The sequence below is a fragment of the Geotrypetes seraphini genome, chromosome 9 (assembly GCF_902459505.1).
Source record: "Geotrypetes seraphini chromosome 9, aGeoSer1.1, whole genome shotgun sequence".
Classification (NCBI taxonomy): domain Eukaryota; kingdom Metazoa; phylum Chordata; class Amphibia; order Gymnophiona; family Dermophiidae; genus Geotrypetes; species Geotrypetes seraphini.
In genome coordinates, this window is record NC_047092.1 from 184421205 (window position 1) to 184436734 (window position 15530).

At 43.0% G+C, this 15530-nt stretch overlaps 1 protein-coding gene and 1 long non-coding RNA gene across 2 annotated transcripts in view; one reads left to right on the forward strand and one right to left on the reverse strand.

The window, feature by feature from the left end:
• The window catches only part of LPP (LIM domain containing preferred translocation partner in lipoma), a 715450-nt gene that overhangs the window by 497559 nt on the left and 202361 nt on the right, over positions 1–15530 (reverse strand). The window lies entirely within an intron of this gene.
• On the forward strand, positions 6568–7704 carry LOC117366594. Its single transcript, XR_004540617.1, has 3 exons — positions 6568–6675; positions 6788–6904; positions 7363–7704. It is a non-coding gene; the product is annotated as an uncharacterized LOC117366594 (long non-coding RNA).

Below are 15530 nucleotides of genomic sequence, written 5' to 3' on the forward strand. Positions count from 1 at the left end.
GCGCGAGCTGTTTTTGCGTGCGCTAGAATATAATGGATGTGTTAGCGTTTAGCGCATGCTAATATTTAACTCGCCTTAGTAAAAGGACCCCATAGAAAATTCTAAAAACAATCAGCTTTCATAGTAAAAAGCCGGATATGTAATCCATATCCATGTACCGTATTTTTACGCATATAACACGCATACGTGTATAACGCGCCCACGCGTATAGCGCGCAGGAACAAAGAATTTATGTAAAAAAATTTCCTTATAGTTCGTCCATGCGTATACCGCGCATGCTCCTCATTGAACTCCTCCCGCCACCCCATTTGGACCACTGATTAAATATTCAAATCTGCCAAATAAAAACTTCTGAATTGAAAAACTTAGTCTCAACTCTATCGTAGCAGGGCAATTTGAGTTCGACCGGATGAATAGGGGCGCTTACATTCATAAAGTCGGCCCACTGACCAAACCAGTAGAAGGATTAACAAAGACCCGGGAGCTCTTTCGTATACATATTCTTTGTTCCAACATGGCATTGAGGGGTCCAGGAAGAGCCCTTAGCTCCACTGGCGGGGACTGGGAAGGGCAGGAGTGCCATTATCGGGGCGGCAAATGCCGTCTCTGCCATATGGATGTCGCCGAATGTGGTATCAGCAATGTAAAAAAAAAAATGTATAACGCGCTCACGGATATTACGCGCATGGTTATTGCGCGGTTTGTAAAATCGTGTATAGCGTGCGCGTTATATGCGTAAAAATACGGTAATTCTTTTTTCATTAAACTTGAAAGTCTATTATAAATTTTGAAATGCATTTTGAAAAAGATAAAAAGTTAGTTGGAAAATAACTTAAAATGGCAAAAACCTTTAACGTTAAGAGCCCACTGGTGTCTAAATAAAAGGCACTGAAATTGCACCAATGCAGCTGCCTCTAAAGGGCTCCTTTTACGAAGCTGCGATAGCGTTTTTAGCTCACGCAGCAGATTAGCCCTCACGCGGCTTCGTAAAAGGAGCCCTAAGGGTGGGGCTAACTCTGGAAGTGCCCTAAAGCGCCTACATAGGCGAGATTCACAACAAAGAGAGGCGACAGAAATTTAGGCCTGGAGAACCGTAGCCCACATTCCTGGTGCCGATCCTTCCCGGAGGCACAATTCTCTGTACAGTGCCATCGCATGATTGAGACGCCTTCGGAGGACGCTTTTCAGGTGGCCACCCATATCGGCACCGTAAAGATAATCTGGGCCTTAAGGGTTAATCGTTGAAATGGCTTCTGGCCATTTAAATTGCTTGTCAGGAGTAGTTGGGTATATTTAGTGGCAATTAAAGTGCTCCCCCGCTCATTCGCGGTCCCGGTCATTCGTGGTATTTTCCGACCGGGCAGGAGAGGGCAGCTGGAGAGGCAGGAGAGAGCAGTATGCTCTGACCGCCTCTTCCTGTACTAAAGTCGTGCTTTGACACGCAGCTCCTGATTGGTGAGGCCCCGACTTTAGTACAGGAAGAGGCGGTCGGTTTATTGAATTTGTATGTTGTCTTTTATATCCAATTATCCGTGAGACCACTAACTAGTGGCTTTTTAAATTGTTCATCGCTTAGAAAATTTGTATAAGCGATTCATCAAATGGTAACAAAACTTGAAACTTGAACTTGAAACGTTTCTTTCACTCGCTGGCGCTCCGGCTGCCCTCTCCTGTCTCCCCCGCTAAAACCCGTATTCGCGGTTTTTCAACATTCACGGGGGTTCCTGGAACGGAACCCCCGCGAATATCGGGAGGAGTACTGTAATTGGATAACTGCATAATTATGACCCCAGAAAACACACACACACAAAATCTTTCTTTCTGTGCTTCTTAATAGCTGGCTCTACTGAGTATCACACTTAACTGCCTATGTTTTCTCCAGCCACTTATGCCCAGATAGTCAATCCTGAATCTCTGGGAATAAAGTCGGTGGCAGTCAGCAAAATGCAGACCACTGCCAGCGCAATATCAACCCCTTAACTACCCTTCTCGTTGGATGCCCCAGTGTTACAGAGCCACGAATAGGCTTATCACCGTCGAAGTTTGGAGGCAGCTTTTTCAGCACAGCTCACAGATTACACCATGACGCTCTCGTGTAAACCCTCTTTTCACAGGGGAGAGGGATGGGGAGAGTTGCGCATCTTCAGAAAACTGGACTTTAGCCATATTTGCTTTCAAACATTCTGGCTGAAAACCGAGATAGGAATGTTCAGTAAAAATGTGAAATTGATCACCGTTGCCCAACTGGCAGTAGTTAATAAATAGCCTGGGCGAGATAATAAACTTATTAGAAAAGTCAAGGGTCTTCAAAGAAGGTCACACACCTGAGTGCAAACAGAAAGGGAGGGGCTAAAGACCATCCATCTCACTTTTCTTCCATCAGCTCTGGTATAACAGGGCACCTGGTAGGAGCTAATTTTAGAAGAACATTAAGGGCAAGATTCTCAGAAAACCGCGTTAAAAAGTGACGGTCTGCTTTTGATAACGAATTTTAAAAAGTGAGATATTCTCCAAAAATCACGCTATGCAAATGATGTCGGCGGACAGCGGCGACGATTCGCTAAATTTACCTGCGTCGAGTCGCTGGTGCTAGCGACCGGCACATGCGCAGGAAAGAGGCGTGAATGACTTTGGAGAATGGAGCTGGAAAAGATCGGCGCGAAGCACTGTTCTTTCAAGGGTGCGCGTCCTTCGTAGAATAAAGCTCAGCACCATCTTTTTCGGCATCAGACTTACGCCTGCTGAGAAACATGCTGTAAATCCCGGGTGCCCAAGTTGGGGGTGCTGACCCATTTTTCTATATCACTGCACGCAACTTTTTAGAACGCCCCCTGCTCTGCCTATGCCCATGCCCCCCCTTAGGGGTTGTGCACGAAGGCATGTTAGACACTGGACAGCCCATTTTTCCAAAGGTTTTGCCTCCTTAAAATAAACTAGTGATTATGATCGACCCCTTCAAAATAAATGCAAATATAATTTCCCACTGACTGCATCATGTAAGAATTTTGAGAAACGCGATGGTATCTTTAATTGACTGTCACATGTTTTAATGCACAAAGTTTCTGATACGCTGTGATAGTTTGCCGTGGCGAAAAGTGTTTTCCTGCTGATTTTCATTTGTGCTGTGTCCGGTGTATCTCTTTGCAGTGTCCAATAATAGTCAGCCAGCATTCATGGATTCCAGTTGCCCTGATATCTTTTTTCCATAGTGGCAATGCCCCGGTGAAACCTTTCGCCATGTTCATCGCTGACTGCACCAGGATTTGCGGGGAAGAAGTCCAAGTGTGAATGTAGACAGTGACCTGTTGCGCTTCATGGTTTTGGATGCTCCGAGAAGTTTGTCAACCAGTTGAATATACAGTAGTTTGGTGCCAAGAAAATTCTCAAGGACATCCTTGAATGCTTTCCAGGCGATTTTCTCTGGCCCGACTAACACATCTTCAAATCTCTCATCATTGATGATGCATCTGATCTGTGGACCGACAAAACTGCCTTCCTTAATCTTGGCACAAGGTCCAATGGAAGAGAGCAGAGCACGTCTGGTCTTCAAACCTACTATATTAGCAACCAAATAGAGCATGAACTCATAGAAACATATGGTAGATCAAGGACTCGACATGGGGATTACCTGCATCAGTAACATAGTAGATGACGGCAGATAAAGGCCCGAACGGTCCATCCAGTCTGCCCAACCTGATTCAATTTAAATTTTTTAAATTTTTTCTTCTTAGCTATTTCTGGGCAAGAATCCAAAGCTCTACCCGATACTGTGCTTGGGTTCCAACTGCCGAAATCTCCGTCAAAACCTACTCCATCCCATCTAAACCCTCCCAGCCATTGAAGCCCTCTCCAGTCCATCCTCCCCCAAAAGGCCATATACAGGCACAGACCGTGCAAGTCTGCCCAGTACTGGCCTTAGTTCAATATTTAATATTATTTTCTGATTCTAGACCCTCTGTGTTCATCCCACGCTTCTTTGAACTCCGTCATCGTTTTCCTCTCCACCACCTCTCTTGGGAGCGTATTTCAGGCATCCACCACCCTCTCCATAAAGTAGAATTTCCTAACATTGCCCCTGAATCTACCACCCCTCAACCTCAAATTATGTCCTCTGGTTTTACCATTTTGTTTCTCTGGAAAAGATTTTGTTCTACGGTAATACCCTTCAGGTATTTGAACGTCTGAATCACATCTCCCCTGTCCATCCTTTCCTCTAGGGCAGTGGTCTCAAACTCGCGGCCCGGGGGCCACATGCGGCCCGCCAGGTACTATTTTGAGGCCCTCGGTATGATTATCATAATCACAAAAGTAAAATAAAACAGCTTCTTAATCATGTGTCTCTTTAGCTATAAATGACAATATTATTATTAAGACTTGGCCAAAAGGAAAGATTTATAAACTATGAAGAGTTTTACCTCATGCAGAATTGTCATTTCTTTAATAAGACATTAACTATTTTTTCTGCGGCCCTCCAAGTACCTACAAATCCAAAATGTGGCCCTGCAAAGGGGTTGAGTTGGAGACCACTGCTCTAGGGTCTACATATTCAGGGCTTCCAGTCTCTCCTCATATGTCTTCTGGCGCAAGCCTCCTATCGTTTTCATCACTCTCCTCTGGACCACTTCAAGTCTTCTTACGTCCTTCACCAGAAATCCAGGAGTCTCCAAACAGGTAAATGGCAAACCAAATTATCGAGTCAAGTCTGAGAAGATACAGGGCTCCTTTTATCAAGGTGAGCTATTGGGGTTAACGCGTCAGACATTTCATCACGCGCTAACCCCTGCGGCAAGCCAAAATACAGATGCCTCATCAATGGAGGCGTTAGCGACTAGCGCGGCAGGCAGTTTAACGCGTGGTATTCTGCGTGTTAAACCCCTACCGTGCCTTGATAAAAGGACCCCACGGTGTATTGAACACTTTGCTACTTAGTGTGCCTTTTGAAAAGGAACTCTACAAACGCCAACAGGGGGCAAACTGAGCTAAATAAAGCGGCCGCTCAAGGCATGACATTACAAAAATGCCTTCCTTAATCTTGGCGTCAGTTATTCATTATTAATTGCATTAGCCTGAAAGTATAACAAGAAACTAAAAATGTATTTTTTTGTTAAAACATTGCATAATTTTAAAAACGTGATTTTCGTGATCAGCAGCCAAAAATCTGGAAGATACACCCAAAAGTGTTGAAGAAGCAAAAGCTTTGTTGTCCAGTGTTATTGATGGTTAACAGTTCGTTAAGTCGGGTGCGCATTTCAAGATACAGGTGCACCCAAATCTTGCCACCATACATAGAATATGAGCAATAGTGTCTCCACTCTTCAAATAGGCTTTGGAAAGATGGACTTCTATCATCTAAGAAGTGCGGCTGCCTATGGGACAGAATAAACTTAGAACTGGAGAGCTGCTAATGACCAGAACTCCCATCCAGTCTGGCCATTTCGTCCTGCATCAAGACCCTGCCTGACTTGCCCTTAATAACCCTCCTCTTCGGATCTTCCGTGCTTGTCCCAGGCTTCTTGAATTCTGCTGGATACACCCACTTATTTTATCAGCGTACAATAATCATGGAAAACCAGTATAATAAGACTTGCTGTACACAAATACCAGAAAGATCTGACTCACTGGTAATGTTACTGGGCCATTTTCACTCTCCACTTATTTTTAAAGGAAAACTGTGTTTACATTTGAGCTCAATTCCCATTGCTTAGTGTCCCATGACACTAATCCAGCCCAACTCCTTACAATGAAAAAGGACTTAGATGAAGATTTAAAGGTAGTGTTTACTTAAAATTCTCCAAGAATGAAAGAAGGGTTGTTTTTTGGTGCATAGAGCTGCGTAAAAGTTGATCTGTTGAAATGATAGACTTTTGTCCATGTACAGAGAACGTACCTGATCTGCACAGGTGGGAGAGCTCTGCCAATTAATCTTATTGCGAAACAGTCCAGCTATTTTTAATACTCTCCAAAGATATGAATAGAGCAGCAGCCACTGGCTGGATTAGCACAAGGTCACTCTTTGAGCTTGAAACTTTTTGCTTGCGAAGCTGGGAATTTGAAAACTAGAGGATTGCTATTGCACTTCAAGGGGTAGTGGGGGAGTGGAAGGACATGAGAGGAGGGGAGCTGCCCCGTGAGTTGGGGGAGGTTGAGATGCAAAAGCTTAGACGAGAGGTTAAACTTAGGTACTGGAGTTTTCCTTGGCCAAATCTTGTGATGCACAGAGCGCTTGTTCAAGTTTCGAGTTTTATGAAATTCAAAGCGGGTCTCAGTTAGTAACTAGAAACTTAGAAACATAGAAACATAGAAAAAGACGGCAGATAAGGGCCGTGGCCCATCTAGTCTGCCCACCCTATTTAACTCTGTGCAGAGATCCCACATGACGATCCCATTTCTTCTTAAAATCAGGCACGCTGCTTGCTTCGATCACCTGAAGTGGAAGTTTATTCCAGCGATCAACCACTCTTTCGCTGAAAAAGTATTTCCTGGTGTCGCCGTGCAATTTCCCGCCCCTGATTCTCCATGGATGTCCTCTTGTCGCCGTCAGACCTTTGAAAAAGAAGATATCTTCTTCTACCTCGATACGGCCCGTGAGGTATTTGAACGTCTCGATCATGTCTCCCCTTATACGTAAGGGAAGTGAGGAGAACTACAAGAAGCATAGTAAAGTAAACAAGACTGGTAAGTACCATTGGGGAGGGGGGGAGGTAAGAAATTTAAAAGTGTAATGAAAAAAAAAAAAAGTAAACGAAAATGAAAAATTTTATTTATTTATTTATTTCAATTTCTCAAGGCCTGGGACAAAGGACGTGAAAGTTTCTGCAATGAATCCGGCGATTATGTCTCAAAGGCATCCTGATACAACCAGCACTTGAACAGTCCTTTAAATTTAGCTAAGGATCTTTCATAGGTGAGTCTTTGGGCTCCTTTTACTAAGTTGCGCTAGCGTGTTTATTCTTCTATACTGCCCTAATCAAACAGTTTCTAGGCGATTTGCACAGAAGAAGGCGAAAATACAATTAATAAAAATACACAAGTTTCCTAAAATATTCAGTGTAAAATTTTGCTTAACAGCAATATCCTCATTTAGGAAATAAATTGGTCAAACAACGCTGACTTAATTACTTTTCGAAATGCACCAGGACTGCTGATTACTTGCTTGAAAAGTCAGCCAGTCATTTTTGGATAAGCAAATAAATTGGAATTCCTAAAGAAAAATACTAACGCAAGCTCTAGGGAGGCGTTAAAAACGCTAGCGTACCTTAGTGAAAGGAGCACTTTGTTTTATTTTAGCTATTTATCCTCTGAGGACTTTTTTGTTGATCGTAAAGTGTCTGCGCTTCTTTTTTTAATTTTCTTGTCTTGTAGGACTTTTCCGTCACTCTGGAATGCCATGCCAGCAGACCTACGAGAAGAGCCATCTTTGGAACGTCATAAACCAAAACTGAAAACATTTTTATTGAAGACGCTTTCGAGCTTCAAGTGCAGTTTCTGCGCTTTGAAGGCAGTACCTCTCCTTTTAGGATTAACACTTATAGAAGGGTCCCATCCAATTTCTTCTTCCCATTATTGTCTCTCTTTCCTATAAGCCATGGAGTTCCAGCCCTCTACCCAGTATGTCAGTATGTTTTACAGTCTTTGTAAGCACTCCAGAGGACAGGAAAATGTGAGGGGTCGCTGAAAAGATCTCAAACTAACAACGCCGGGGCAGTCTCCATCAAGGGCTATGCACTTAGTCCAGTGATTTGTGTACTTTTTTCATTCTGTTGGAGAAATACGGAATGAAAAAAGTGGAAAATCACTGGACTAAGTGTTGGTTGGACTGAGAACTTTTCAGCGGCCCCTCGTATGTAACCATACCTGAATGAACTCACCTCGAGTTGCTACTAGAAAAGGTGTGAACTAAGTCCCAAATCTCTTCCAAATACAGTTGATGCAAAATCAGCTTCTAATAGAGGTGAAAAAGGCAGAACGTGGGATGCGCAGGTCGAGATTTGCCATTTCCCTGGTGTTTTACAGAAGGCTCTTTGGAAAACAGGGCCTGTTTTTCTCAACACCATGGGTCGTGCTTTAGAAGCATTTTCCCCAAAGACTTTTAGGAATGGGTGTAAATGATGACGATGAACTACCAAATATGCCAATGTTTTTTTCTTTCATTAATTTTGAGTCAAAAATAGAAATGGGGGATTAAAGAAAAGTAGCCCTTTAATTCCTTTTCAATTTCATGACCAAAATAAATACTCTGTGAAATCTATGCATGGAGCTAGTACAAAGCTGACAGGGAAGTTTTATTAAATAAATTTATTCCCGTATGGATTATCCGTCTGCCCATACCACCAGGTTTACCAGATGTTGGATTTCCCTGGACATACTTCTTTTGACGACATGTCTGGGGGTCCAGACAGCTTTTCAAAACCCGGCACTTCCGACGTCAGGACACCATCCGTGAATGCACGGATACAATGTGTGACATCACGCCACATCGCATGCGCGGATGCCATCCCGATGCATGAACAGGTTCAGGGGGCTGTGGCCTGGGGCCTGGGGACGTTGTCATCGGTCCTGATTTTCCTTCGGGAAAATCTGGTAACCCTACATACCACACCTCCTAGAAAACAATATGGCTGCCTCACATATGACAACAGTGGCTTTTTGAAATTGCCATTTACACGTAGAGCCAATGTACACATCTAAATGCTGTCACTTACACGTGTAGATGCTTCTAAAATGACTTGGCACATTTGATTCTTTTGCATTCGGCATTTAACTCTTTAATCACCAGTCGTCACCATACCCTTCCTTAGCACATCCAGCTGAGCACTGTGCATGTTTCATTGCTGTCTGTTGCCCTCAGAGGCTCAGGTATGCATTTTACTGAGTCTGGTTATTAGTGTCCATAAATTTCCTCGAGGGTATGCTGAGCTCACTGATGTTTACTTTGTACCAGTGAATATAAGATTACTTGTTATTCATAGCTTCACATCTCAAGGACTGAAAACTGCCATGCACAGTGGATAGAGGCTCCTAGCTGTCTATCATTAACCCTTGATGTGCAGCTCTATTACAGTCCCAGAATCTCAAATAATTAAAATTGTGTCGATTTTATTGACTCACAAGTACTTTATTTATTTTTTGATTTATATACCACTTATAGTCTAAGTCAGGGGTATCAAATGTCAGTCCTCGAGGGCTGCAATCCAATCAAGTTTTCAGGATTTCCCCAATGAATATGCATGAGATCTGTTTGCATGCACTGCTTTCATTGTATGCTAAAAGATCTCATTCATATTCATTGGGGAAATCCTGAAAACCTGACTGGATTGCGGCCCTCGAGGACTGACATTTAACACCCCTGGTCTAAGTGGTTTACATTCAGGTATGCAAGCATTTTTCTTTATCTGTCCCAGTGGGCTCACATTGTCTAATGTACCTGGGGCAATGGGGGATCAAGTGACTTGCCCATGGCTACAAGGAGCAGCGTGGGATTTGAACCTACAACCTCAGGGTGCTGAGGCTGTAGCTCTAATCATTGCACCATTTTCTTCAAATCTGTTCACTTAGGGGGAAATCCACTGGATGGGTCCACAGGTTTTTTTTTTCTTTTGGGCGCCTTGTCTGTGCAAAAGCATTCAATAAACATTAATATACCAAAAAGGAAAATGCAGTTTGGATATTTAATAATGCCGCTGTTTTTTTAGTGTCACTGTTTACATGGATGGTCTCTGCCTGTTAAGAGACAACAGTTTGCCATGGTGTGTCAGCCAGTACCACATTCAGTCATTCTACTTCTTTCTGATATTAGGCTGGTGTCCGCATTATTTCATAATAACAGAAATGCTTGAAGCGTTGGGTTTTAATGATGACTTTCATTCAAAAAGGATCCCTCTCATGGCTCTCTAATGTGGGGCCGAAGCTAAGCAAAATGAAATGGTATCAATATGAGTTCTGTCTCTTAAGTCCCAGCGGAAGAATTACTTCAGTATGACTCTCCCAAGTGGCATCTCCCTTGATTAGAACCTCAAACGCAAACAGATCATCACCGATGCAAATAGATAGATGGTATTTCTCATCCAGCTTCCTCTTCAACATGTCCTTTGATGCACCCGGGACAACGTACGCCCTCAACTTCCTCAACGGACATCTCAAGCAAGTTCCTTTTGAAGAAGCTGAAACGTAGATCTGTAATCTCAGATTCATTTTCCTCAGGACATTTAGATCCTCTCCAATATCCAGGAAGGCCATTGTACTTTTCATACCATGTATCATGACCCTAATCTGTTGCTTTTCCATCCTCTCCTAGAGACGCACCTACTGTAACCAGTTGAGTTTGCAGGATTGCAACAAGGAATATGCACAGAGTGAGTCTCTGATATATGCAGATTCATTCATGCATATTCAATACCCCACTTGGATATCTGTTAAACTCTTTTTTTGCAGGGCGACTTTCTCCGTTCCCTTTTATTAATAAAGGTAGCCTTAGCTGTTACTTTCCTTTTCCTCCAGGTTGCCTTAACAAATTCTCCATTATATTCCATTTTTAGTACATGATTGTACTCTCCCATCATTAGTGACTCCTTCCTGGAATGCTTATACCTAACCTATACCTGTCCTTCATGTTCACCCAACTTTGGAATGATCTTCCACTTTTTTTGCAAAGTTTTAGTTCTCTTTCATCCTTTCGCAAGTCTTTGAAAACCATTCTGTTCACCAAACACTTTGGCAAATAATTCCTCTCCCACTTCTGCTATGTTACTATTTGCTTAATTTAATTACTGTTGTAGATTTTCATTAGCTTATCTAACTACTGTAAACCGAGTCGAGCTTTCTTGGATTGAAGACTCGGTAGACAAAACTAAGCATTAGATTAGATAAGATTCTATCTGAATTTCCAGGTCCTCTCCTTGCCTACTAGGACTTCATGCTTCTTTCAGGTCTGCTTGTGCTCCTTTCCCTTCATCCTTGGTATAGCTCCCTGGGGAGGAGTGGGATTCCCAGCACCCTTGGAAGCAACAATAGAGGATAAGGATGCAGATCTTTCCATTAGTGAGGAGAAGAAAGTTCACCAATTCTTTTAGAAGCTGTGGCAGTAGTTTTTTTATTCCTTGGGATCTAACTGGGCACTTGGGACCTGGGTTGGCCACTGTTGGAAACAGGATACTGGCTTTAGGCATCTCTTTAGACACATCCTGGGACTGTCTGCCAAGTCTCTTCCCTGAAGAAGCCCTTTCTGGAAACGTCAATCGCTCCTCCTAAACTTACTTGCTCCACTTCATCACTGACGCTGAAACCGTGGATTGAAGACAAAGTTTTATTTTATTTTTCTTTCCAGCTTATGATTTATCTTTAATTTTATCTATTGTTTTGCCTTTTGTCTTTGTTTTGTTCTATTTCTATCATTTAAATTTCTCCAGAATTCTACTGTTCAACGGCTCCCCCTTCTGCTTCTATTCCTTTCTCTCCTCTCTTCTACCTTCCAAAGTATTTAGATCAATGCTGTCTTGTTAAAATGTTTATTTTATTTTTATTTTTCCTCTAACTCTACTTTTCACTTCTCTATTACCCTCCAGGTACTTTAGTTAGATTGTGAGCCTTCGGGACAGTAAGGGAATTTTTCAAGTATCTTTCTTATTTCTAATCTTAATGTATATTTTCTGTAAACCGCTTAGAACCTAACGGATGTAGCGGTATATAAGAAATAAATTACATTACATTACGTTACAATTCTCATGAAGGGTTGGTCTCCTTAAAACCCTGGCTTGCTTTTCCGGTGCCTACCTTTCACATAGATATGCTTCTTCAAATGATGCCGTTGATAGATTGACATGTGGTCATCACCCTTTTTGTAGGCGGCCACCGATAACAGCATCGTTTGTAGAATCTGTCCCAATGTGGCCTACACAGATGATGACCCTTCAAAAGCACACCGGATTTTGGCATGCTGACAATCCTGCGGTGACATTTGTGCGTAGGACATATGGATGCCGCTGTTAAAGCCTTTCTGTTAGCGCTCTAAAAGGGGTGGGGTAGAACCCCCCACTACATTTACAAGTCCTCGCGCTCCTGTTCGGGGGGTGTATGGGGGACCCCCCCCCCCCCCACTACACTGAAAACTCCCAAACAGCGAAAATGGAAAGGAGAATGGGAGTTTTTAGTGTACTTGGGGGGGGGGATTTCCCCCTAAACGGGAGCGTGAGGACTTGTAAATGTACTGGCGGGGTTCCCCCCACACATACCCCCACTCACGGGAAGGCTTCAAAGTGGCGGAAGTGGCGGCCCACATATGTCCTACATGCTAATGTTGCTGCAGTTTTCTCTAGCCCCAAATGAAGAAGGACGCTGGATTAGAGCTCCTCTATGAACCCTTGAGAAAGCTTTTGTGAGCGAAACAGGTCCCGTCGGGGCATGCTAGAGACACTGCATTAAAAACGATAAGTAAAAAGATATTGTACTGTCAATTAGTTTTTATTTCTGAAAAATAATACAGAAGTAAATAAAAAAGCTGCATTTGATAGAGGAGGCAATGATATGAGCCAAGTTAAAACATCTACACTGGATTTCTGTATTGATGTAAATGACTTTGAGCCCATTTGCCATCCTATACTTAATCCTGTTGAGTGAGGATTGCTGCGTTATGGTTGTTTCCATTTTGCCTCACTTTTTCATCTTCTATATCTTTGGAGACCATCTTTAAACCCACCAGACACTTTCACAACAAAACTCAAATTTCTGACCAACTGAATTTCCCGCCAAAATTCAAATTGGTCGACTGCCCTGTTCCCAATCAGGTCAATAAACCCACTATTTCCAAATTCACACTGCAGACTTCAGAGCATACCCTGAAGAAAGTCACAGCATGGTGGCTGAAACGTCAGTTTCTACCTGCCACAAACGCAGCGAGACCCAGAAACCTGCAACAAGCACAATACCAGCTGCGGAAACTCTGAGAGAACATCTAACCCAGCTCCACGGGGAGAATATCTTTAAACCTACCAGACATTTTTCCATTCTTTGGACTTTCCCGCCAAAATTCAAATTGGTCGACTGCCCTGTTCCCAATCAGGTCAATAAACCCACTATTTCCAAATTCACACTGCAGACTTCAGAGCATACCCTGAAGAAAGTCACAGCATGGTGGCTGAAACGTCAGTTTCTACCTGCCACAAACGCAGCGAGACCCAGAAACCTGCAACAAGCACAATACCAGCTGCGGAAACTCTGAGAGAACATCTAACCCAGCTCCACGGGGAGAATATCTTTAAACCTACCAGACATTTTTCCATTCTTTGGACTTTCCCGCCAAAATTCAAATTGGTCGACTGCCCTGTTCCCAATCAGGTCAATAAACCCACTATTTCCAAAGTCACACTGCAGACTTCAGAGCATACCCTGAAGGAAGCCACAGCATAGTAGCTGAAACGTCGGTTTCTACCTGCCAAAGACGCAGCGAGACCCAGAAACCTGCAACAAGCACAATGCCAGCTGCAGAAACCCTGAGAGAACAGACGAGAACATGTTCACAAAACGAAGCATGCAGGAGAACACAGCAAAGATGACCAATGATGTTGCCAACTTTATTAATTCAATAGGACCCGACATGTATGTGTTTTGGCATGCCAGCCTACATCAGGGGTCTATAAACAACAAATAAAAACATGTATGTCGTAAAATGCTAAAAGTACCATAAACAATAAAAAAATTGGTATAAACAATAAAAATACCTAGTGACTCAAACTAAAAAAAAATAAAACATCTTATGTTATGCATCTTTGCTGTGTTTTCCTTCTTGAAATATCAAACATCTATGCTACATGGTACCTCACCAAAGGGAAGAGTCCAAAAAAATCCCAGGGGAAGTTAATAAAAGGAAAAGGGAAAACGAAAATAAGAGAGAGAGAGAAACCCCACCCCATAATTTCAAATCTCAGAATTAAAGTCATGGGTAAACCTTTACACAGTGCCTAGAGTCCAGGAAGAACCTTATTCGGGAGCGTTCAAAGAAAGCTCAGGTAACGTTGTGCAGTTGACCTAAGATGACAAAAATGTCTTCCTCCTGTTCTGGGTAATTCTGGGAAAGAAGTGAACGATTAAGAATCGTCTAACAGAGCTGCAGTGATGCAAAAAAAAAGTGAAAGGCAGCAAAATCATCTTCCTTTCAGTCACAACCTCATCGGATCGTTCCAAAACCTCAGACAAATTGAAAGCATCCGAAGTAGACTCAGAAGAAACTAGATGTCCTCGTCCTCCCCGAGGTCTAGTGGTGGACGCTGGAAGATAATGAATCAGCTGTAATGGAGGGAGTCCAGTCCCAGATAACTCAGCGCTTCACATATGAAACAGTACGAAGCTTAGGAAAATTCAATAACCCTGGATTGAAATGCACCGAGTTATCACAATGTTCTCTTAGCCATTAATTTGTGGTCTGAGTTACTTTTAAGTTGCTCCACAGATGAAGCCAATTCTTCCAGTTTCTTATTATGGTCTGCCATGATATTAACATTATACTGGTTTGAAGAAGCCAAAAAGCCTCAACGCATCTTGCCCAAAATTGCGCACTGAGTCAGTGGCGCAGTAAGGGAGGGGCAGGGGGCGGTCCACCCCGGGCGCCGTCTTGCTGGGGTCGCTGGCTCCCTTCCTCCTCACCTCCCCGCCCCTTCCCTTGTACCTCTTCAATTTTTCCAGTGCGAACAGTATGACAGACTCGCTGCCCGCATCAGTGTCGGCTCTCTCTGATGTCACTTCTGGGTCCCGCGCTAAGGAAATGGCGTCAGAGGGAGAGCCGACACAACACGAGCAACAAGTTCGTGATGCTGCTCGCATCTGGAAAATTAAGCGGGTCCAGGAGAAGGGAAGGCGTGTGAGTGCGCAGTAGTGGGTCGGGAAGGAGAAGAGTGCGGGGGAGGGGTACCACTCACCCTTGCTATGCCACTGCACTAAGGGGTCCTTTTACGAAGGCGTGCTAGCTGTTTTCGCGTATGCTACATATTAGCGTGCGTTAAACGCTAGCGTGTCCATAGACTATAATGGGCGCATTAGCGTTTAGCTAGCGCGCCTTGGTAAAAGGACCCCTCAGTTAGTATTCTATAAAGACATTTCCTTGTGGATGGAGGTGATGAAAGCAAAGTCTTTCCCCTTGAGCGTAAGAGCGTATCTTTACTATTATGGCGCCTCAGACTTGGAATTCACTCCCACTTTACTTAAGAGAGGAAAAGAACTTGGAAAAGTTTAAGAGCAAACTTAAGAGTTTTCTTTTTAAAGATGCATTCAATATTTAATTGAATTGCCTACTGCTCTTCTGTTTATTTTTAAACCTTCAATTCAGTTTTGTCTTTCCCTTCCTGTTGTGCTTAACCTGTAATTGTTGACTCCTACATTACTTAGATTGTATTTCTTTCCTTGCCTTGCCTATTGTTTCATTGTGTTCGTAAATGAGGTTTTTTTAAAAAATTATGTTTTGCAAACTTAGTCCCTTTGTTAGTTACGTATGTTTATTTTATGTATATTTTAACTATGTATTGTGCTGATTTGTACATCGCTTA